The sequence below is a fragment of the Thalassophryne amazonica genome, chromosome 10, assembly GCF_902500255.1.
Source record: "Thalassophryne amazonica chromosome 10, fThaAma1.1, whole genome shotgun sequence".
Taxonomy (NCBI): domain Eukaryota; kingdom Metazoa; phylum Chordata; class Actinopteri; order Batrachoidiformes; family Batrachoididae; genus Thalassophryne; species Thalassophryne amazonica.
Genome location: NC_047112.1, coordinates 22,711,230 through 22,735,595, shown reverse-complemented (window position 1 = coordinate 22,735,595; position 24,366 = coordinate 22,711,230). Strand labels below are relative to the sequence as shown.

Below are 24,366 nucleotides of genomic sequence, written 5' to 3'. Positions count from 1 at the left end.
TTTCGGAATGTGTGGGTGTCAGAATAAGTTTAATACTTTCCTGACATGATTAAACATTAATTAAATTTACTGGCTCGATATTCAGGTCAGAACAGCATTTTAACACGTATTTTGTGAGTGTTTTTCTGAGTGTGTTCAATTGCGAATCCCCATTGAACATGCATGAACATCCGGGAACTTCGTCAGTATTTTGCCTGGTTAGGAGGCGTAATGTCGCTGTCCATGAAGGGACGTTCGGTTTTAGTGGGCAGCATTGGGAATACAGACTCTAGTCGTCATATATAACTTCTTTGTTGGTGCCTCTGGCAGAGAACCTCAGAATGAGGCTCATCTTCCCCCAACCAGCGACGTCACCCGCCTGACCTGCATAAATGGCGGCAGCCGGTTAATGTCAAAGCCTCTTAGACCACGACTAAAACAAGGTTTTCTGTAGATGCTTTATGGTCTTTAGTGTTTCTTGAACTATCAAAAGAATGCATTTTTTGTGTTTACTCATGGTATAAATAATCTATGGGTGTTTCTGTTCCCCTTTAAGTCCCCCATACCAGTATTGGTGGTGGGGGATTAAAAAAAAAAAATACTGAAAATAACTTGGTTTTTGACTGTTGCACTGTGATACGGTATTTGCGCAATGTTTCTCATTGGAAATAATGGGTTTTAGAGCAATGCTCACCTCATTTGCGCACTCGGTGTGTAAGGCCCTTTACCCAGATCATTTCATGAACCAATCAAATCATTCACAATTATTTTAGTAAAAATCAGCTAATGCACAGTGTGTTTATCAATATTATTGTGAATGATCTATATTGGAGATTTACACAAGTTGTAATCATGGTAGCCTGTGAATTTTTTTTTTTTTTTTTTTTTTTGTGGCTGTAGGGTGACTGACAGGCTCGTCCATTCAGGGCGGTCCCAACTGACTCCAAGGGCGGGCAAGGCACCCTAAGGCCCGCCCTAAGGCCGCCCATGATGCCGGGTCTGAACCTACCACACACAGACCAATACAAAAGTGTAGCTTCATTCCTTTTGAAGGAACAACAATGAATTATTGAGCTGAAAGACAGAAAGAGAAGGTGGATTGCATTGAATGTTTCTTGTATGTTCTGGTAGGAGTGCTGCACATACGAAACAGAAACAAGCAGCAAAGTCATTCATTTAAGAAAATAAGTTCAAGCATACCACAAGAGGTTTGTGGATTTGAGTTGTTCATGCTTGCCAAACTATGTGTGTGTATGTGTGTGCCCATGAGGTGACAGATGTGAGATGAAAAATAAAGACCTACATTTCTTTCTTCCAAATGTTTAACTGAAAATTGTTGCCATCTGAAACTGCTCAAGGACTAGAATAAGCCACAGTACTGAGCTTTCCAAAAAAGTCAAAATATTGTCCCAGTAACATAAAAAAAATGTTTGGGTGAGATTAAAATGAGCTACCTATTAGTCATAACATGTTCCAAGCACTCCAGGTGCACACAGTCCTTCACACTTCCATCAACGTATACTTTTGCAGAAGGGTTTGAATGAAGCATTTAAATATGATTCATATGTCCAGAGACATGTATCAGTGACACTGGGATTTTTTTTTGCAGTTGGCCAGCTGGGAATAACTGATGTACTTTCACTCATGTCTGTAGTGTAGAAAACAAATCATTCAATGTCATAAAACTCCTCATAAAGACAGGAGTACAGCCATGTTAATACTGCTGTGGGTCCTGCACTTTAGTATAAACTGAGGACTCCCAAATCCAGAGCTACAATAATAATCAAGTTAACACTGTTTCTGTTTAAGACTGAAAGGATGCCTAGAGAAACTTGAAACGTCAAGGCACATGTTTAGCTATTAGTTGGCCATGTACCGGTAAGATAAATCTCTGGCCAACAAACAGGAACATACAAGTTTACATAAGAAGGACAGGTGATGTACCTGGGTCTGTCTATTGGGTTGTGTAAAACATTGGGGCTAGAAGTGCCTGCCGAAGAATCAGGGAAATACATTCATTCATTTTCAATACCTGCTTACTCCAATTAACAAAGCCATGCAGTGCCAGCAGTCACTGGGCAAGAGACAGGGTACAGCGTGGACAGGCCACAATCCTTTACAGGACCGACACATACAGACAGACAAACACATTCACACTGGCACTCACACCTGTGGTCAATCTGGAATCACCAATTCATCTAACCTGCTTGTCTTTGGAAGTGGAAGTAAGCCAGAGCACAACTAAACCACAGTGCCGCTTGAATAAATTTACTGTAAATGGACTGCATTTATATAGCGCTTTTACCTCTGCATGAGACTAAAAAAGACTGAATAAATTTTACAAACCAGGACTTCAATGTTGAGGGGTTTGGTTTTGAAGAGCATTGTCCTTTGCATGATTCAGTTAACCACATTTCATGAATTTTGTCAGAGTCCAGTTTTAAAGACTTAGCTAGGGGGTGGATTTTGGGATTAACCCCTAGCCAAAATACTTTACCTATTGTAATGGCAGACAGTCAAAGTAAGTACTATATAGGCCATGAGGCCCACTAACAGTGGTCCTTATCCCCAGATTCCTTAGAGTGAAGAAGATGAGAGTCTACAACTTCCCCTGGCAGAGACACCAGTTTGAAACAGGTTACTTCCTGAAGGAAGTCCAATACCCATTAACAGCTGGGTGGACTGGGACAATGCAGATGTAGTGTCATGTCAAACGACAGAAAGGCAGTGTGACCAGGAGCAGAAATCCACTGAATCCACTATTTTGCCTAAATGAACTAATAGCTTAAGAAAAACCTGCTAAAAATGCTCAATTAAACACAAGCTTAAAAATAAAATCAGTTTTGAAATGCTTGTAACACTAGATGAAACAATAGCTTCATAAAAAAGCTTCACTGTTTCAAAAGGCTGGGTACAAAAAAAGACACCAGGCTTAAGAAAATGAATCACCATTTCAACATGCTCATAACAGTGAAGGATACAGTAGATTCATAAAATGTAGAAAACAATAAGGTTTTGAAACATTAGAATGATAATACAAGCCCTTCAGAAAAGTGATTCTTCTTTATCTCACATTTTCATGAGTCAACTCCAGGGTTGAGTGTTGAGATGGGCTTGCCCATATTTTGAAACAAACCAAACCATTTCATTATTGTTTCAAAATATTTGAAAAACTAAATAAATCAGTTGCAATAACAACTCAATGAAATAATACACTATAACCAGTAAATAAAACAAGCGTTTTGTTTAATACTTGAATAAAATAGTCAATGGAGAAACTACTTCAGGAAATTCCCTTTTTTAAACTGCTTGAAAGACTATTAAACCAAAATTTCATCAACAGTAAGACTGTATTCGTAATTTTAAAAAAGGGCACCTCAATCAACTATCTCAGCACGCGTTATGTTAACCAATGGAAACATATTATTGAGGACCAATGGATTAGAAAGGAAAAAAAATATAATTATACAGATTTCATTTTGCTAAATGATTAAATAATTTTGATCAAATTAAATTTGTTTTTGGCCATTTTAACTACATCAGTCAAAACAGGATTACTGTTCTGTTTTGTTCTGGTCTTGAATTTGAGTTTAATAACTTCTGGAACATGATGAGAGAAAACAATTAAAGACGTCAAATTAATCTAAATGAATTTGCCAGCTGGAGCAGGCAGAGCGAGCAGTGGGAATGCTGTCTGTCTGCTTAAAGCAACAGGCGCTTTATACCATTTCAAACCACAAAGCCAGGTGGTCCAGCAGCACTGCGGAAAGCACACAGAGGAAACGGTGGAAAGGAACAGAGGATGAAAGAAACAGGGTACAACGGGTGGGATAGATTAGATCATATGGATAACGTCTCACAAAAGAAGCTAACAGAGAGAGAGGAAAATGACTAACAAGTGTCTGTTCTTTGGCGAGTGAGCTGTTCTCTCCATGGACCTGGGTTGAGGGAGTTGGAGGGCCAGTTGGATTTGTTATGGAACACCTGCCTCCACTTAACCCGCCCCCCGCTCCTTCGCTCTCTGCTTGAGCTGCCTCTTTCAGCCACCTTCTCCCTCTGCGCCTTGTCACCCCTCCTGTCCTGTCATTCATGGAAAGGCTCTTCTACATGGCTCCAAAGATCCTTCTTTTCCCAAACATGGGAGGGCCCAATGGCCTGAGACAGGGTGTTTCTATGCAGTCACCTAATCAGCTAGTAAGTCAGTATGACTGCTTTTTTCTTTAAGTGCCGTACGGTATGTTTTTGTTATCAACATTAAAATTGCTACAAATGATTTAGTGCCAGTAAAACAGATGCACCACCATCTCAGGCCAAAACAACAGCTTCCCTTCAGACACTCCGAGTGTCCGTCAAACTGAGATGACCTTGTAGTATTGTAGGATTCTTTGTAGATTCATCATGCAGCAAGAAAGGTGACTTCAAAGAAAAAGTCTTTTTAGGTGTCAGCTTCACATGTAAGGCCTGACTGAGTCTTTGTTGGGGTTCAGTGACTGGTGGCTCTGAAATCTGTACCTGTGGACATTTATGGTACAAAGAAAGTCATTTATGCAAAAAAATTACACTCCAAGTGGCTCTATACAGCAAAACCATAAAAATTACTGGAAAATAAAAAAGAAAGTCTTGTGTTTTGTTTGTTTTTTCCTCTCTTCCTCCTGTCAAACAATAAGCTTATTATAAATAATCACAAGATTTATTTTAATATAGTGGTTTACCAATCCTACTTCCATCTTCCATATTGTTTTAAATAAATAAATAAAAATTGTCTGCCACGCAAGCGAAACCCCAAATGTGGCAGCTGGGTAATATAAATTATCATTTGTTTTAGATGCAACATTTCTGTGCTCAGTGTCATGAATGCATCCGTGCAAAGCATAAAACAGATCTATATAAGCAGCTGTTTGCTGACTTTTCCTCAAGAACTCAATGTGCAACAATTTGTGCTGTTGTCATGAACGTGAAACACATTTCAGGTTCAATACACAACAAAGAAACATAGTTTATCTGTTCTAAATTATGAAGTACAGCCACCAAAAAGCAGATTAGACCTTAATCATCCATGGCCAACAGAAGAGTGTATATATATATATATATATATTTTTTTTTTTTTTTTTTTTTAATTTATTTTTTTTTTTTTGTCAACCTCACTAGGTGATCAGCCACATTTGTCACTGCAGAGAAGCATGGGGACACAAATGTTGATTGTCAATGTCCGTACATTCTTCAAAATGTTGTCATTTTAACTGTGTTTTTCCCCCTTTGTGGTTCCAGTTGGTACTGTACTTAAATGAAACATCATGGTAATTCTGCAGGGCATACACTGAGAATGCTTGGAACATCATTGGAAACATGACAACAAGACTGCATTGCCAAGTACTGTATGTCTTCAAGATGAGCTTGTTTCTGAAATGTTCTTGCACCCTAGAGGCACCTTTGAGAAAGTATTAGAAAATGCACTGACCGATATGAACACAGATAGCTTTGCATACACACAGCATAACACACACTTCAGCGATGTAGCAACCTCAGCATGGGCCCCAATGCAAGATATATTGATGGGCCCTACGCGGACCTTACTAGTTATTAGGTATACAAGCACAATCACGCACATGCATGCGCCCACTTACACTATGAGGTCTATATAGATTTTTACCAACAGTGTGTTGGATTTTACAATCAAATAAATGACATGAGTTATTGTATTAGAAATTTTTTAAAGAGGTCAAGAATCTAGATTTAACACCCCATGTGCACAACAGTCTGCAGATCAACATACCTCACCGCATCAGACAGAAGGGGAGGAGCTGTCTAATTCATGGCAGTGCTGAAATGACGACAAGATCATTTTCCTTGCAAAGTCAAGATTGCACCCCTACATGATAAACCTTAAGGCAAGAAGACATGATAATAAAATGAAGCCAATAGCATGACAAAACAGAAGAGAAAAACATTTTGACACTTTATTTAAAGATCTTCTGACAAACAGCATGCAATCTGGCGTGCCAATGAGTAAACCCATCGTAAACTGTGCAGCTGCATGCCAGTGCGCAAAGAAAATTTTTAAATGTCTCAAAACTTCTGGTACGCATTCATTTTGCATGCACAAATTTTCGATGCTCCAGTCTTTAATCATTTAGCACCAGAGCCTGTTTCATATCAGGTTTTGGTACCCATTCCTACTCATTATCACAACTGACAATGCTGTTTTTTTATGAATTATATATTTTATGTTAAAGTACATGTATATGTGATGTGGGCAGGCAGCCCAGTCTCACATTTCTTTGTGCTCCTGTCATGAGTCATAATTTTGTGACGCATTTTTTTTTTTTTTTTGTACTATTTCTAATACTACCCCTCCCTCTAACCATAACCCCAACAGAGTTTACATATTTATCTACATCACAAAATTAGTTCAGGAACATTGTTGTGTTCCTGAAATTTCAATGTGTAGGAAATCATCATTTGAAATAAAATTTTATGTTTGCCTTAATATTTCAGTGTTTTTAATCATCATTTCTGAACGTGGAATTATCTCCAGCAGACCTGAAGCTAGCCCATTTTCCTGAAATTTTAACAAGTTTCCTGTCAGTTGGTACTTTTTGGTATGTCACTTAGGCAGAAACTGGACAAAAACACCCTAAATTCGGTGTCTCTTCTCGCCATTTCCCTCGAACTGCTTCAATGGCTGACTGGTTGTCCAACTGTTGCCACAAGTAGCAACAAGTGTCTGAAAAGTAGCCATCCAGACAGGTTCGGGTGCAAAACAGGGACTTGTAAATGTTGCCAAGTCTCCTTAAATTATATGACTACATCAAAACCAATGTCAATTAGCACAGCTTGTTTGTCTGACAGGAACAAGTGAGATTCACGAGAGCAAGCTAAACCCCGCAGAGGAAAGCAGACAAGGGTCAACAATAAAGTAAGGCCTAAAGTCGTTAGTCTAGTAATTGCATTTAGCATGTAAATGGTTGAGGAGTTAACAAGAGTTGAGAGTTTTTTCACTTCTGAGCCACTGCTTTTATACAGCTATGGTTTATGGAGGTTTGTCAAAGGGCAGGTCTAACTTGAAGCATGGTGGTCTGATGGCACTGATCAGGTAAGACAGAGTGAAATTTTGAGGAAGTTAAGTGATTTGCATGGGTTACTTTGTGAATCCCAGTAGAGACGTTTTTCTACTGTCCCAATTCTGCTGGGATGTTGGTGTGCACGTTCAGTTAATGAAGAGCACTTTATGGATCAATCTTTTTTATGGCCACTTAAAGGGAGTCTGTTTTCACCAAAGATGGTTCCATAGTTAAGCAAGAGAGCTCCTGTTCACTACAGCGCACCGCTTAGATAAATTATAGTCCGGCCTACAGATATAAAATCCCAAAGAGCAAAGCAAAGAGAAAATACTTTGCTTTGGTGGATTAATGTTGAACAAAAAGCAACATTACTTGGAGAAGGGGAGGTGATGGTTTGGGGAGGAGATGGTCTGAAGGGAGGTGATGGACTAGTGGTTAAAGCGTTGGGCTTCAGACCAGAGGATCCGCAGTTCAAATCCCCCACCCCCACCAGGAGAAAAAAAAAAAAAAATCAGTAAGGGCCCTTGGGCAAGGTCCTTAATCCCCTAGTTGCTCTCATGTTTAGTGGGCACCTTGCAAGGTAGCAACCTCACATCGGGGTGAATGTTAGGTATTTGATGTGTAAAGCGCTTTGAGCATCTGATGCAGATGGAAAAGCGCTATATAAATGCAGGCCATTTGCCATTTACCATTTATTTAGAATGTATACCTCCAACAATGCACAATACAGTATCCACATCAGGATCCCAATCAACACCAGGTGTTCTTCCTCTTCATAGAATTGACCATTCCACCAAGTCTGCAGAGGTTGGCTGGAAACCTTTTAAGTGCTAATAGTTAAACAGGTATGAAAAACAAACTGGAGACCTACCCCAGCTCTCACACCCATCAATTCCATTTTTTGAAAAGACAACAATTTGAAAGGCACAACACCAAGGGAAATATGTCAGCCCACAAACAATCCTTATCCTTTTTTCTTTTCACAACAGGTACAATGCAAAAAGCAAAAAAACATCAACACAACTGTCTCTTAACCCTCTGGGGCCGACGCCGTCATATATGGCGGCTGAGCCCAAGCTTTACTAAATGATAAATAACTTTTTAATGATATGAGATAGAAACTTACTTTTTTTTGCTGAAAAGTTAACTCCACAGACTTTCAAGCCAGCCGTCAGCCTTCTTTGTACTCTTCATAGAAGCTGTGTGATGACGTGTGCAATCTGATTATCCAGCACCCATCTTTTGTGTGTGTGTGTTTCTTTTTTTTTTCTTAATTTTTCTTTTTTTTTTACTGTTTTGTGTTATTAGACATAGCAACCAAAATTATGAAAATGTCTGGACCTGAATGTGGCTGATGTCAGAGGCAGACTGAACCACAACAAGAGTTTTCAGTTATGCAAACAAGCACACATAAATACAGAAACACAGCCACATTCAAAATGCACTGTTCTAACCTAGTGGGACCACATAACTGACAACACACTGCATCTACACAATACAATCCTTAAAACACACAAACACACACACACACACACACACACACACACACTCTGTGATCTGTATTACAGGGATGTGGGAAATTCATGAGTCACATTTCAAGGAATATTACTACATCTTTTTATTTTTGTGCAAGTCTTCTGAATCAGTAACAAACCATGAACTGTAACATACTGTGACCTGGAAACTGTGATTCATACTGAGCTGAAGGGGAGGTGTCATTGCAACCACAGTAGTTATCTGTAGAGCTGGGAATCGATTCACATTTCAAGAATCAATTCAGTTATGATTATTAAGATTCAGAATGGATTATTTCGATTCGATTTTATCCGATCCAATATTTATTTCGGTTAGTGTTATAAAAACTGTTTTTGAGCTGCTACCTAATTGTCTAGTTATGCAACATAATACTAGTATTATATTGACATTTGACAGCAAATTAATGAAGTATTGGTCGTTAATAATGATGGCTATAAGACTAATGGCATGGACCAATCCCCCTCCCAGAATGATAGAGTAGTATTTTTATTTTACAAACATACTGAAGGGCAGAATTACTCAACAGATCCAGGGCAGCCAGAAGAGGGCACCAGAAGTACCTGGTTCATTTCCCCTGACACAGGTACATTTCTACACCCTTCCATGTTTTGGCCTAATGCTTTGTTTCTTTTGGCTTTAAAGTAAGGCTGTAACAAAGATAAAAAAAAAAAAAAAACTATGGCTTTACTTCACAAAATCTGGCCCTCAAAATGCAGGCAATAGTGTTTCAGAGAGTTAGAAATTAAAAATTTTCTGTGGGCAAATGTTCCCAGTCTCCCCTATAAACACTCGCGTCTGCAGAGCGACACGGTGCAGGAGAACTTTTCCCACAGCCGCGCTGACAGACTTTTCAGTCAGGCTTTTCCGACAGCTGTGCACCGAGTGCTGGTGGAAAAGACTGACTGAAAAGTAAGTCCACACTAGAGAACCTTTGTGCACGGTCCCACGGAAAAGGCACGTTATGAGGAACAGGAAAAAAAACTACTGTGTGCATTAAACGGCGGATGAGTCTCTTTTCTTGCCCACAACAGACAAGAGACCCGGTCATCATGACTGACATCTTTAAATGTCTTGTTGATGAATAAATTGCAGACCTAATTCTGAATCAGAACCAGTAGGTCTCCAATCAATGTAGAGAAATGATCATTTTCACACCCTCGGAAACAGTGTAACGGCCCAACTGCAACTTCATTTCTTCAGGGACGCCATTCCAATGCTGGCAAGAAGGGCATATATATATATATATATATATATATAAATAAATCAGTCTTAAATGTGTGAATCAATCTGTGTGAATTAAAATGAGAATCGATTTAAAATCAGCGAATTGATCTTTTCAATCCAGCACTAGTTATCTGTAAAGTTAAAAGGTTTCCTGTCTCTTTCAATCCAATTCAACTGCTCCACCAACACCCTTTTATCTTTCATGACTTGTTACATTGGTGCAGTCAATTTCAATTTCAGTCAACCAAAGATTCTGTGTACATAGTATTGATAAGTGTGTGATCGATCTACTTTGATTTGCATTTAACATCAACATTATGATCGTTCCATTCCTTCCTCTCTTCTGGCATTTATGTGTTTGCACTTGCTGTTTAGTTTATGATTTGCTAACAGAACAACCAGCCACAGATCCAGAAGAGTCGATGAGGAGAAAAGATGATTTTCACTTTTCAGGGCTGATATCTCCCACCTCTGGTCCACTCACATGACAGAAAGATTTTGATGTGAGGCCCAGAGGTGTTTCTAGATGCCTCGTCCAGGAAGCAGCTGAGGTGAAAATGATTTTAACATGTGAGGTGGCGCTATGGTCGCTATCTATTAAACTGTCGTCATGTCCTGTCTTCTGGGTTTTTTCTACAATATTAAAAGTACAGTCACTGAGTTTTTTTTTTAAGATTTAAGGCGTAAAAATAATTTTCACAGGCACCACTATTATTTTATTGATTACCATTTAAACAGGGGAATTCATAATATGACACTGCCAAGTATGATCAAAATTTGTGTTGTCTAGGAAAAGGTAATAAATAGTTCCCCTGAAGGGGAAAATTTCAAAAGAACAGACAGTATTTGCCCATTGGAGAGCCCTGGGCTAAGCGTCAGCCCACCCCTTTTTTTAAAGAAAGTTGGTTAAACACACACCTGAAATTAAATTAAATTACATGAAAAGGAATTAATGCATGAGAAAAGGGCAAAAATGCTATTTGTGATATATTTTTTATTTGTGAGGAAATTAGACATTGTATTGAAACATGATATCCCCCTGAACATCAGGACATATATTTTTACATATGTCCTGGTAGTCAGGAGTAGGGATGGGTATTGATAAGATTTTATCGATATCAATGCCGTTATCGATTCTGCTTATCGATCCAATTCCTTATCGATACCTCTTGTGAATTTTGTACTAAAAGTAGGCTTTACAGGTTTTCTATGTATTTCATTGAGTCTTAAAGTAAATGAAATTGGTCACTGTATCCTTGATCTCTGGACATAAATAAAAATAAACAAAACGGTGTTTCGCTTTGAAGTTATTAATTCCGAATGGACTCTATCGTTCTAACTTGACTCGGCAGAGAGCCGCGCAGCGTTTGGAGCTGTGTGAACAGAATTGAGGACGATTCTCATTTCTTTCTCGCAACAAGACAGGAGTCCCAGTTAGTAACTTTAATCCGCACAAAAGTGACTCACGATTTCACATATTCAGGGATGAAAGTGGTGAAAAACAAAAAAAGCTGAAACCCAAAATTACCCCCAACACCACATGCATGAAAATGTTTGAATTCTAGAAGCTCTGAAATGCAATCTTGGACTATTCCAGACAATAAACTGCAGTGAGTGCAGCATCCATTTAGGTGAGAAAAAACAACTTTCCTTATTCAAATTCATTCCAGTAGTATTCTGCTCTTACTAGGATGCAGCAGTTTTCTTGCTTGGCAGATATTTCTGGAGGAAATCACTGAAGAAATTAACAAATTGAAAATATGGTTTGACCAAAACAAACTCTCATTAAACTTAAATAAGACAGGGATGAAGTGGAGGTGTAAGAGTCACTAGGTGTTCACAGGAAACACTTATTTATTTCTGTATGTATGTATTTATTTATTTATGTATGTTCATTGTTAGTTGGTTTTATATTTTCTGTTGTGTTTTTATTCAGGTTCTTTTTGTCTCTTTCTCTAAAATTGTATATAATCATTAGATTAATTATTACTATTATTGTTGTGCTTGCTATTATTATTAATATATAAACAAAAATAAATTTAAAAAATGTTACAATTTGTAATACATTTGACTCTTTTACGACAACAAACGCTTGACAGCTGCAACTGCTTAATGCTAATTTTAACATTGAAAATGCCATAGACATGCTAATGTGTTAGCATCGGTCCCCTTTTTAAGTTATAAAATACATCTATCCACTGTTTCAGAAGACCATAACAGGTTGGTTTAACATAAAAAAGGTAAATAATACTCACAGCCATATGCTCTTTAGGGTTTTAGCGGGAGAAAGCGAAAGAAAAAAATTAATCAACGAAGCAATGATCGAAGCACTGCTTCAATCTGCAAATCACTGCTTCAATTGGTTCAAGGTTCAAAGCAAAGCCGCGCTGCAGAAAAGATGATTACAGACCCACTGCAGGGTCTGTAATCAATGTAGAGAAATGATAATTTTCCTGATAAACACCCCCAAAAACAACGGCCACTCTGAAGGACCGATAAGGGAATCGTTAAGTAAAAAGGTTATTGATGTCGGTGGATCGAATCATTTCTTAATGATACTCAAAAGGAACCGGTTCTCGATACTCATCCCTAGTCAGGAGGACATTGGCCATGCTCGTGCATCGGCCGACCTCCTCTTCAGGCAAAATATTGCGTGGAGAGCCCTGGGCCCTCTGATGGGAGAACGGGGTACTTACAGCAGTGAAATATACAGATTATGATAGCCACTACAGCGATGTCAAAGATCACATGGGGGCTTTACCTGACTTGCACAAGGGATGCTGGGAAGCACACAGTGACAGTCAATCAGAGCAGAGATGCACAGTGACATATGCTGGCTGGTTTCTCTCTGGCTGCTAATCCAACATGGTGGAAAACACCACAAAACTACTGTGTTTCTGTATAAATCTGTTTCTCATACAACATTATGTAAAAGCTAGCAAGAAATAAACACGTCTAAATCCAAAATTATTGTTTTTGTAACCAGATAACACCTCTGAAGTGATTCACAAGACATCTCATGGATGTCAGTGTGCATGCTGCATGCACGTGCATCACCAGAAGTCAAACGTAACTTCTAGTCTTTTCAAAATCATGAACGCTCACATGCACCAACTCCTACAGACGGCGTTAAAAGGAAAATAAAATTTTCCCCAGGTAAATATGTTTTCTTCATTAAAATGATCGGAAATTTAGTAACATATAAATAAACCAACATTATAATGCTTGGATTTCAGTAGAAATAAAATTTTGTCAGATGAGTGAAATTAGGGTGGCTGTATAGCTTTAACAGAACTTATCTTGAATAAATGCAGAATTTTCTCGTATTCGTGTAGTATCACTGGGAATTAGGGAATTGTATGATCCACATACTGGTGCAAACAGGGCAAAAAATTAAATGCAAAACAAACAAACAAAGTACAAGCTGACCTGCTGCTGAGATAAAAACTGAGAACACTCTAAATGAGAGTAATAGGACGACATGTGTTTGGGCCAAGTTTAAAGAATTTTCTGTGGTAAACATGAATGAAAGTTCAAATTTCTGACTTTTAGTTTATGGTCTTATGGGTCTAGACGGAATGAAAGAAAATTCAGACTGACCCAATAGGAACCCCAGGAGGGGGAGGAGGTGGACGGAGTTGAAGTTTTGATTTGATTTCCACTATTTCCTTTCCCTATGGAAAATGCAGAAAGAAATTCAGAGTTCCAGCTGCATTAGGTTGTGGCCCTGTGGGCCTAGTTTGCATGGTAGAACATTCACACAGCTCCAACAAGAACCCAAGGAATAGTGAGTTGAAGTAAAAAATTGAATGACAGTGGAGAATCAATCAGTAATGGCAGTTATGCACAATTTGCAGCCTGTCTGTCAATCTGTTCATGCAAGATGCATATTTATATAGGCCAGAACACAGCATTTTATCAAAACCTGAACTGTTGTCATGGTAGCAGCTACGCACAACAAAATTCACCCACTACTCAAATCTCAGTAACTACTGACGCTACAGAGAGTGGGAAGATATATGGACGCAGGCCCTTACCGTATTCAAACTTTCCTTTTAGATGCTAATTATCTCCAAATTTCAAAATAACATAATATGCAAGGATCCAAGGACTTGCCCAGATTTTCAGTGCCATAAACATTTGTGCGCTGGGAACGCAGGGAGAAAAGACTTGCTGTTTTTTTGTTTGACTATGGACATTGCACTTGAGAAGATCGCAGTCAGGCAAACAGTTAATGAAATGTATATTTTAAGAGTTAGCATTGCCTAGCAATCTAGTTGGAAGCCAAATAAAAAAAGCATAAATTACATCCGCATTTGCTTTCTGAAGAATGCAATAAAGTTGGATGCTACTGATGGCAAGCAAGCAAAGTTTTTTATGTTGTCTTGCATCTAACTTTAAGATTAAAGTTTGCTTACCAGTTTTCACTAGCATTTTATGCTTGCTGTCACGGTGTCAAGCCCAGTGGTTCTTGGGCTTGCCATTGAAGGGTGCCATTTCTATAAACGTAGTGAGGCTTGGGCTATAGATCGGATTCCTGCTGTGGAAACGAGCCTAAAATGACAACACAAGAAACTTGCACGGCTTGACATCAGGTGAGTGCTACTACAGGCAGCTGGTAGTGTTTTGTCCTTTATTTAGCAGTTCATGAAAACACACACACACACACGCCGCCAGATGTGACAGAGTGCGTGCACTCTGTTCAGTGTGCTCACACACTGTAAATCCACAAAACAAAAACAAACAAACAAACAAAAAATCTCCCACAGGCGGGATTCAAGCTAACCCATGATGAATGTGAGTGTGCAACATAAATTTAGTGTATTCCAGCAGTGGGGAAAAAGGCAGATTCTTATCACGTGAGAATGTCCATCCCATCAGCATGAATGCCAGGTGAAGTAAATGGAGGGTGAAGACATCAAAGGAGCCGGACTGCAGCTGAAAAAAGATGGGTAATAAGTATTTAAGCTCACTACAAACCTACATATGATGACCATTTGACCTGCAAAGAGTCTCAAAAATCACTCCAAAGGCATGCACCCCAGCGTTTTTCTGGTTTGTTGCACTGGAGTTGCATAGTGATTACTGGAATAGAATTTTGACGGCCTAACATTTCTCTGGTTTGCTAGTTGGTCGAATATGACACATTCTTGTTGCAGCATACAACTCTTTGATGTGAACCACAATGGCCCAGCCATTTGAGTAAAGGGAAAGAGGTAATTATGCTCAAATATGAAGCTAAAATGTCTACAGTATGTGGCAATAACCTCGACAGTGTCATAATGGTTTAAAAGTAATGGCTATTTGCAAAATGAAATGCAGCATCAAGTACAAATGGCTCTCTGCCAACCTGCATTCCCTTTGCACTATTCCACACACATGAGCACTGTGTTAAACCATCGGCTGCTAATTGTTTTCACATTACGGCAACAGCCGAGCGATCTTGGTGGATTTCCAAGACCACCAAGGCACACTGGGAGGGGCACAGGGCGTGCATATTTGCAAATGCACACATACAGGTTGAAGCATTCTGAATGGTCTGAGACAAACACGCAGGTAATAAAACACTTCTCCGCTGTTGTCTGGGACCTCTTAACGCTGTGAAAAAAAAAAATTAAGAAGTGTTATGACTGTTGAGCCAAAGAAACTTACGTAATCAACAATTACTTTAAAAGCACATGTTTGACAGATTAAGTCAGGAAGCTTCACTGCAGGCTTGCTACTCAGTCATGTAATTAGATTTCTTTCAAGTAACAAAGTAACTGTATACAATTGAGGCATAGGTTTACATACACACTGACTAAAAACTTTGTAACTCAATTTTCTCTGACTCTGTACATTTCATGTTATCAATCAATACATATGGTGCCAATTACAATGTCTACATTTCCATGTATGAAGTTACCTAAAAGAATAATAGTTACAAGATACTGAAATTTTTATTTTGCTAAGATTTAAGTGGGTAAAGGGCTTACATACACAGAGTCAACCGCCTCTTTAAACAGCATGGAAAATTCCAGAAGAAACTACAATCTGACTGAGATTTAAAAGCTTTTGATTGACTAACTGGCATAATTCTGGATTTCTTGGAGCACCCATGGCTATATTTAAGGGTCTACCTGTAGATCAAGTGGCTTCTTGAACTTAAAAACAAACATACAACAAAGCCAAGGCTTCTAGAGCACAATTTTAGATCTCCACAGGTCCAGTATCTCAGAAGCCATCTAAAAAAAGATTCATGCTACTACCAAATGTACAGACTATTACACACAAATATAAGACGTTTGAGACCAAACAGTCTTTACTCATTGAGGATGCAGGCCCAAGTTAACATCCAAGAAAAACTTTTTTCCCCCAACGCTCCAACAGAACCTTAGGATCACAGCTAAGTAAGTAATGATGGCGTAAAAAACACGAACTAAATGTTAAATTGTTTAAGAGAGCACTCCATCACTAGGGCATGAAAGCCTGTCAACCAAGGAGGAAACCATTAAACCAAAAGTCAACATTACAAAGAGCCAAACAAAAGTTTATATTTGATCATATACAGGCCCTTACATCTGTGGGTCCTTGGCCTTTGAGATCAAGAGCTGCCTGGGAAGAGCTTTGGGTCTATAGACAGAGGTGTTTGGTGATGCAGATACCTTCGCAGTAGAATGAAGGTCGACGTGTTTTGTGTTCTGATGCTTCCTGTCTGAGCGTATGGTTGTGAGATTTGGGCTACTGGGTGTTTTTGGCATGAGGGCTCTTTGGATGGTCCTTGGGTACAAGTGGAATGGCTTTGTGTCAAAAAGGGTTACTTAGGTGACGAGTGTCATTTGCATTGTGATGGAGCATCACCTTTGACATTTTGGCCATGATGAAGCATGTGGACAGGTCTGAATTTTGTCTGTTTGAACCTTGGTGAGTTATTGTGCATTACTGCTCTGGAGGAGATGTGTCCTCTCTGAGTGCCCTTCTGATCTGGGGTTCTGGTCTGAACAGCAAAGTGTGTTGGAGGAATTTGCCTTGAATGAGCTATATTTCACAGAAATCATTCTGAAAGTCAGAATCTAATAACATAATATTTCATCTTTTCCACTCATTCTGTTAAGCATTGTTGTAACATTTTTCTTATGAAAAATTGTTTATCAGAAAACATAAGTGGCTGTGGGCAAAGAAAAAGATTTTTCCTGTTTCAGTCACCAAACACAAACACTTGACCTTTGACAGAATATTGCATGAAAGAAAATAAATGGAGCAGCGTGGGTCGTTTGTGCCAGTCATTTTTAGCCACTCTAAGTCATTCAGTGCAATCTGGAAATTTGTTCATGATGATGAGCAGCAAATGTTGGACAGGAAAATGTGTGTACAAAGGACAATGTTCAGTCTTGCTCGGGCCCAGCATGAGTTAGCAAGCCAGCTGGCCGAAGAAAAGCCGGCTTTAAATTAAAGAATAAATGGACTAATGAATCCTGAAGAGTGCAAAGTGAGGGCAGCGGTGCAGTAGTGTGTTACTGATGGCTGGAGCTGCTAAAGCAGCAACAATAAAAATAAAAAATAAAAAAAGACACAGAAGAGAACATGCTCCAGGATGTGCCTGGAACAGATGCACTAACGTTTTAAAACACTGCTCTGCATGAACATTCTAAGGACAAGAAAAAAAGGAGAGTGAGACATACTGTATGTAGATGTTGAGACTAATAAAATGATGAAGGAAAAACTCTGACAAACACTCATTGTCTGAGCAGCGCCAGCAAGCATAACTTCTCTCGACTGTCTTCTGATTCAAACGCTTGTGAATTACAGGCGCAGCATTATGTTTCACTTGGAATGATCAGAACCAGCCGGTTTTGATTCATCATTAAAAAAAAAAACAGCAGAATGCAACTAACCCCCAATAGCTGAGTTTTTTTTAAATGATTGTTTAACTGCAGCTGGAGCTGAGGATGGGGTACGATCCTGCACCATTACAAAACATTATTAGACAACACATATAAGAGTATAAACAGCTGTAGCATTCAATAAATCATCTATGTAATCAGTGAAAATACAGCTAAAACATGTGGAATGATCCTGACACTGTGCCATCACCTCTTTTCTCATAGTAAAGACACTTAAGATGACAGGTTTCATGTTCTATGGCAAGACGACCATGAGAAAGTGAAATTATAGAAATGTGTTTTTATTCAAACATATCTTAAAGATTATACTATCATAACACATACCTCCAGAAAAATCAAGTTGAACTGCATTCTTTGGTCAATAGCTCAACATTTCTTCCTTAAAAAAGTAGATAAAACTCAACTGTCATCACATATTTTTATACACAAGGCTTAATTCAATATGTGATGTAGAGCTCCTAAATCCACCTTCCAGTTTGTGTGGATGCTTGATGTAATGGAGAGGGAAATAATGGAGGTTAGTACTGCAAAAGCAGCCATGCAGAGGTCAAGAAAACAGGATCACATAGACCTAAACTCTTCTACAGGCCCCTCTGAGGAGAAGACCTCTGATGAACTCCTTTCAGACATAAACTTAATGTTGTCAATTTTCTGCCAATTTGTAGTTTAAAAAGACCACAGTTAACGTTCCCATAAAAGCAGCTTTGGAATTTTAGTGGTGCTTGCAACATTTCAAACTATCGTAATGGCACAAGTCTCCAAAAACAGCTCACTGCTGGTGAAGGCAGGCACAAGATTATGACACACCTAAATGTTGCTTGCACAAAAGTGCAGAGGTCCATTACAAAGACGGAGTCTGCAGTATGAAGTTTGCACAGTACCGCAGTGGATTCAATAAGAAGGTGATATCTGTAGTGCAGCTTGCATGTGTGAGAATATCTTAAAATCAAATCTGGCGGGAAAGAGTGGGAGGGAGTTACCAGTTTCTTCTTTGGCTCTCAGTGACTGTTCTGTTGATCTCTGTTCTGTCAAATTTTCCATCATGCTGATTTAAGTCAAACAGATCTCCTTTGGCTTTTCCACCAGTGTGGACTGGGTTCAATCCCAGTTCAGGCATCTAATTTGGAGCAGTTTGAAGCATTTTTACCAAACACAAAGTCATTTGAAAGCCGCATTTGATTCTCTCTTGGAAGAAGGCAGCAGGACAATCTGTAAAAATGAGTTTGCATACAGTATTCCATCTCTGTGATGTTTCCACGACAAATTGGTGGAAATGTGCATCAGTGCGGTATTTGGCATTTTGTTTCCACATCAAATAGGACTAGTTTGAGAATCAGAACTGTCCAACAATGATCATTTTGCAGCATCATCAGATGAATATTTTGTCATCTCTTTGAAAAAAGCAGCATACTGAACCAGTTTTTACACCTCTTCCCTTTACTCAGTCTCCTCTCTCCTGCTGAGAGTCACAGAGAAAAGCCATTTCATTTCCTGCCCTGCTGAAATCAATGCTTTCAGAAAAGATGAAGAGAGAAGGGGGAAAAAAATTGGGAAAAGATGCAGAGAGACAGGAAAACAAGAGCGAGGTGTGAGCGGACTGTTGGCATGCAGGACACAAGCCGCACAAGAAAGTAAACTAATACCCTGGCTAGTTCCAAGTCAGTGTCAGCTTTGATAAACATCCACTGGGAAATTAAATAAGCGTTCAAAGTGGAAATATAAAAAACAAGGCGGCCGCTTTAACTGGTAAACTCAATTTTCCCTTCAACACTCCGATGCTCTTTTTTACTCACATCAGAGAGAGAAGGATTCCATGGCGAGAAAGAAAGGCACACTGTGTCCCACAAGACAGATGAATTCCTGGTCAGAACCGTCCTTGTTAATGTAATTATTTTCCACCAACCCCCCGTTTAATCACAGACACCCCTTACATGAATTCATCTCCTTTACCAAATGCAAGAGAAAGAACTGTGGACACATTTTGTTAAGATACAAAGATAGATCTGATATTAATTTTCTTCCAGTATAACTCATCCAGAGTTCACCACGAAACTCAAGTCAAGTCAAGCCAGGGAGTATGCACCGGTGCCCCGTGTCATTCCACCACACCATGGAACTGCCCCAGGTCCCAGGTGGTAACCTTCTATCTGCTGCAGCCATGTGAACCTTAAGTGTCCCCTTGCCCTTCTCCAGTCCACTGTGGTCCTCAACACTGAGGCACCTAAATGCTAGATCATGCACAGAGAAATGTGCCACATATCTAAAATATCATGGCTGACAGTCAAAACTTCTATCACTGATCGAAAATGATGAGAGTGTGTGGGTGAATGTGAGGCATCATTGTAAAGAGCACATATCATCTGCATAGGCTGAAATAGAGCTATAGAAATGCTATCCTTTCACCAATTTCATTGAAAGACTGCTTTCAATGTTCAGCAGAGGTTTTGTTATCAAACACGGTATTGTAGACAATCCCATGGTAAGTTTTATTTATGGAAGGAAAAACCAGTTTATGGGTTATTATTTACCAAGATACCAACAAGCTCAGCAATTCTGATGAATGAGTCAAGTTGCCACACAGGGGTGATAATTCCATGGCTGGCTCTGGGTTAAGCATCTTGTTAACCAGCAATGGTTTCCTACATGGATAGTTCACTAACAATATTTCAGAATTACAGCCAGTGAGACCTTTAATTCTGGATTCCATAGGAAGTGTGGTCAGTACAAGATGATGAGGGACAGAAAGGGGATTTCCACTGAAATCAACTCTCTTGGCCTACCTTTTTGTATTTTTGCTAAGTCGCAGTAAATTCTCAATCATGGTTTCTTGTTACAAATTCAGTTCCAAAGCATCATTTACAACTATGTAGAGCATTGCAATAAATACTACAACTACTACTAACAATAATAATAATAACAACAACAACAACAACAATAAAGCTGTACGTTTAATAGGCTTTCTTTTGGTGGCTTATTGCGACACAGTCCTTTCTTGTAGTATAAAAGACAGTGTTTGTCTGCATAAAGTGAAAGTTTAAGAACCCAAACACAACTGAGATACTGAATTAAAGCAGTCCCTCTTAAGTCTTTTGTGTGTGAATAAAGTGGCTGGGTAAACACTTTAGCTGCTGGTTAATAGAGGGCATAATGTGACAAAGCCTTGGGTTAAACAAACAGGATAAGGCCGTGACCACGCTCATGGACACTTTTGAAACCTCTCCTTAATGCCTTGTTAGTCCTTTGCACTGATAGACGTGTGATTCCCTCTTCCAAAGGTTCCTGACAAGTATGCAGAAAGACCACCTCAAAGCTTTGATTTTTGGTGCACTACAACACAAAGGAATTCAGAAGTAAAACTGAAATAATTGAGTACTTTTGTACTCCCGCCAGTTATTCAACAAAGCCATTTTATATTTCTGTTTTAGCTATGACTAATAGTACATATATCAGGGGTGTAGTGATATATCGCTTCAACAATCATCAATCTAATGTCATTGATGCAAATTGAAAACACTGATCCACATCACCGTGCCTTTATTTGGAAATTCCCATCACAGCTGTGTCACCATTTGTGTCCACATGCACCTCCGTCCTAAATATTCAGACTGTGCTAGCTGCCTAGCACCCATCAGACAACAGGCATACGATTGGTCTCTAAATGAGCTGGAATACCCAAGAGGAAAAAGCTAAATAAAAATGACAAAATTAAATAATAGTGTAGAAATATAGTAAGCATTTTTAAATTGCTATTGCTCCAACCATTTGATTAACTCAAACTGAAGTTGTCAACCTGATTTAATACAGGTAAAAACAAGTCTCACCATAATCAAAAACTAACATTTCCTCAAAACAGTTGGTATGTTGGAGTATCAGTAACAAGGTTTGTTGGTTCTGAAGGAGCTCATCAGACACGTTGACACTGCCCACAAAAACAAAAACAAATGAAAGCAGTCTTCTATTTTTGCAAATACTTAAATCTGTCTGCAGCCAAAAGTTGCTTTGTTAAACTAACAGCTTAGACTTGAAAGCTATTTAGGGGAATTAATCTTCAATTGACAGAATTCCTCAACTTCAGGCTACAACAGGATTACAGTTTCCATAGCTACTGATCGTAATAAAGCAATGAAAGGCCGAAATAAGCTGAACACACTTCTGTCTATATCTACACCAAACAATCATAAAAACATGCTGAATACCTAAAGGAAAAGGTGAAAACAAATGATTCCTGAGCTTACAACAAAGGCAAACACACTTTCAAAACAGAAGCACTAAGTCCGCTCACATTGAACACAAATCATTAGAATCCCCGTAAAATTCAACTTTGTGCAATGTAAACATTCTCTGGGTTAACAACTCTATAAAAGGGTGTCATTTGTGCTCTATTTTCCACAGCAGTGCAGGGGCAAAGTGTTACCTCCATGATTTGTGACTAGTGGGGTGCAAAAAATAAAGATATGAATGTGAGTTTTGAGATATGTTTTGGCAAACACGCTCTTGTGAAAAATTCACGTGCTATTAATAGGAGCACAGTGATAAGTTTATACAAATGTCTAAGGGGAGATGATGGTCCAGTGGTTTCACAGTGCAACCACAGGACCACAGCGACGTGGGTGCAAGAAAAAACGAACTGGTGCTCCAAAGATGTATCAAGACCAATATTGATAATTCCAACAAAAATGAGACTAAAGCTCCTGTGATGAAAAGTATGAGGTGTTTCTACATCAGCCAGCATCATGAAGATGACTGTTGGTCAAAATATACTATATCTGAGTCAAAGAAACCCAATGACAGCACATTAACAAAAGCCTAAATGATATCTTGTTATCTTTGTGTCTGTGGAGAAACCAAGAGTTGGTGTGGAGCCATACTGCTCTCACTTATTGTTGAGTAAACATAAAATGGAGCCAAGAATGACTTGTCAGTCAGCCAGACAAGAAACAATGTTGAAGAGCTACTCCTTAGACAAAACGAACTAAAGCCAGAGCAGGAAAGAGACACGGAAAGAGAGATAAGGAGCCATCAAGCCAACAAAGAAAGAAAGGGAGCAGACCAAAAAAAGAAGCACTTGAGCGCCAGCGTTTGTCCCATACCAGCTAGATAAGATGAATGCCAAAGTCTTCTGATGCTATGCCCTTGACTGCCCTCTGATTATTGATCAGAAGAGTTGGTTTATTTGTGAACCTAAATACTAGGAGTGCAAGAATTCAATCAAATAAAGATTCAGAGATCAGCAGTGTACTCTGAATGTGGTCTGTAATGATTTATTTATTTATTTACATTGCACCTTTTGATGATTAATCACACAGTGGGATGCAGTTAGACCAGGCGAAATACAGGCACAGCATTACATCTGACTACAGCCATAATCAGGGAACTGCTGATGTTGCCCCTTGATTCAGGAAGGTCAGGTGGAAGGGACAGGGAGGATGGCCCACATTTGAGTGGGGCAGGGGCCCTGGGAAATCAGGCTCACTGAAACACAGTCATACAATGCCAAAAGTTCTTAGAGCCAAATTTTCATTTTTATTTTAGTTATCCATTATTCATACAGGTAGTGTCACTGAGACACAAACTCTCATTCTCAAGAGACACCTGTTTCAGTCAAACATACAATATATGAAACAATAAATAAATACTGATAGAGATATACAGTAATATGCAGTATCAGTATAAAACAGTAAAGTCAAAACACTAAAAACAGGAACAGGTTTCCAGGGATTCAAATACACGAGTCTGCCAATAAACAACGACCTCCACCCCCACCAACATCCAAAGAAAAGGGTTACGAATCAAATACAATTGGGCACTGCAGTCTTGTTTGAGGGCAGGCACTAAAGGGATAAAATATAACGCATATGATGTAATTTCTCTACTTCCGGGGACGGAAACATGGCATTTTCTCTGAGATTTTGGGCAAATTACATCCAAAGTGAAAATACAAAGAAAAAGTGACGATGCGTTGGAAAGTGGACATGTGTTGCGGTTTGTTTATGACCCGAAACTCAAACGTGTTGAGGTGGTTGTGTAGGCGAGAGAACGTAGCTACTCTGGTTAGTTGTGTAGGCTAACACTTACTGACACAACATTACCCATTTGCCTCTTCCTCCCTTCTCCACTGGGAACCGAAAAAACTGCACTTTTTCGTGACTGCTTTAGTGACTGCAAGCAGAATCAAAACAGTACACCATTTTTCCGTGTAAAGTTATGTTGTGTATATACTGCGCAAAAGGACCGGCTGTCCCCATAAGTGGTCAAATCCCACGATATCATACAGGGTTCAAACGAGGCTGCGCTGTCCTATTATAATCAATTCACAGCCTTTGAGAGCCAACATGCACCTTTTTAAACATTTATTTATTTATTTTTTCCAATAAGAAACAAAACACTAGCACAACATTTTTTAAAAGAACAAGCATAATTAAAGTAAAATCAATGGTCATGCTACAATACAAATAATCATGAATATCCAATCCCAATATACTAAACATAGGCCCAATGAAATAATAACAAAAAAAAACAACAAATAAATAAATACACACACAAAACACACCCATGACAATCAGTTCAATCAGGTCCACAGTTTTAGAAACTGCTAAAACAAGCAATGAGGTAAAGGCAATTACATCCAACTGCAAATTAGTAAAGGACACAGTGAGGACTCCAGGACCGCCAACAATAGTGAT

At 39.0% G+C, this 24,366-nt stretch overlaps 1 protein-coding gene and 1 long non-coding RNA gene across 3 annotated transcripts in view; one reads left to right on the top strand and one right to left on the bottom strand.

Annotated features, from left to right (window-relative positions):
• On the top strand, window positions 1-22,679 carry LOC117518435. Its single transcript, XR_004562984.1, has 4 exons — window positions 1-232; window positions 8,810-8,819; window positions 16,500-16,505; window positions 22,668-22,679. It is a non-coding gene; the product is annotated as an uncharacterized LOC117518435 (long non-coding RNA).
• The window catches only part of ror1 (receptor tyrosine kinase-like orphan receptor 1), a 356,306-nt gene that overhangs the window by 308,953 nt on the left and 22,987 nt on the right, over window positions 1-24,366 (bottom strand). The gene's annotated exons all lie outside the window — the stretch shown is intronic.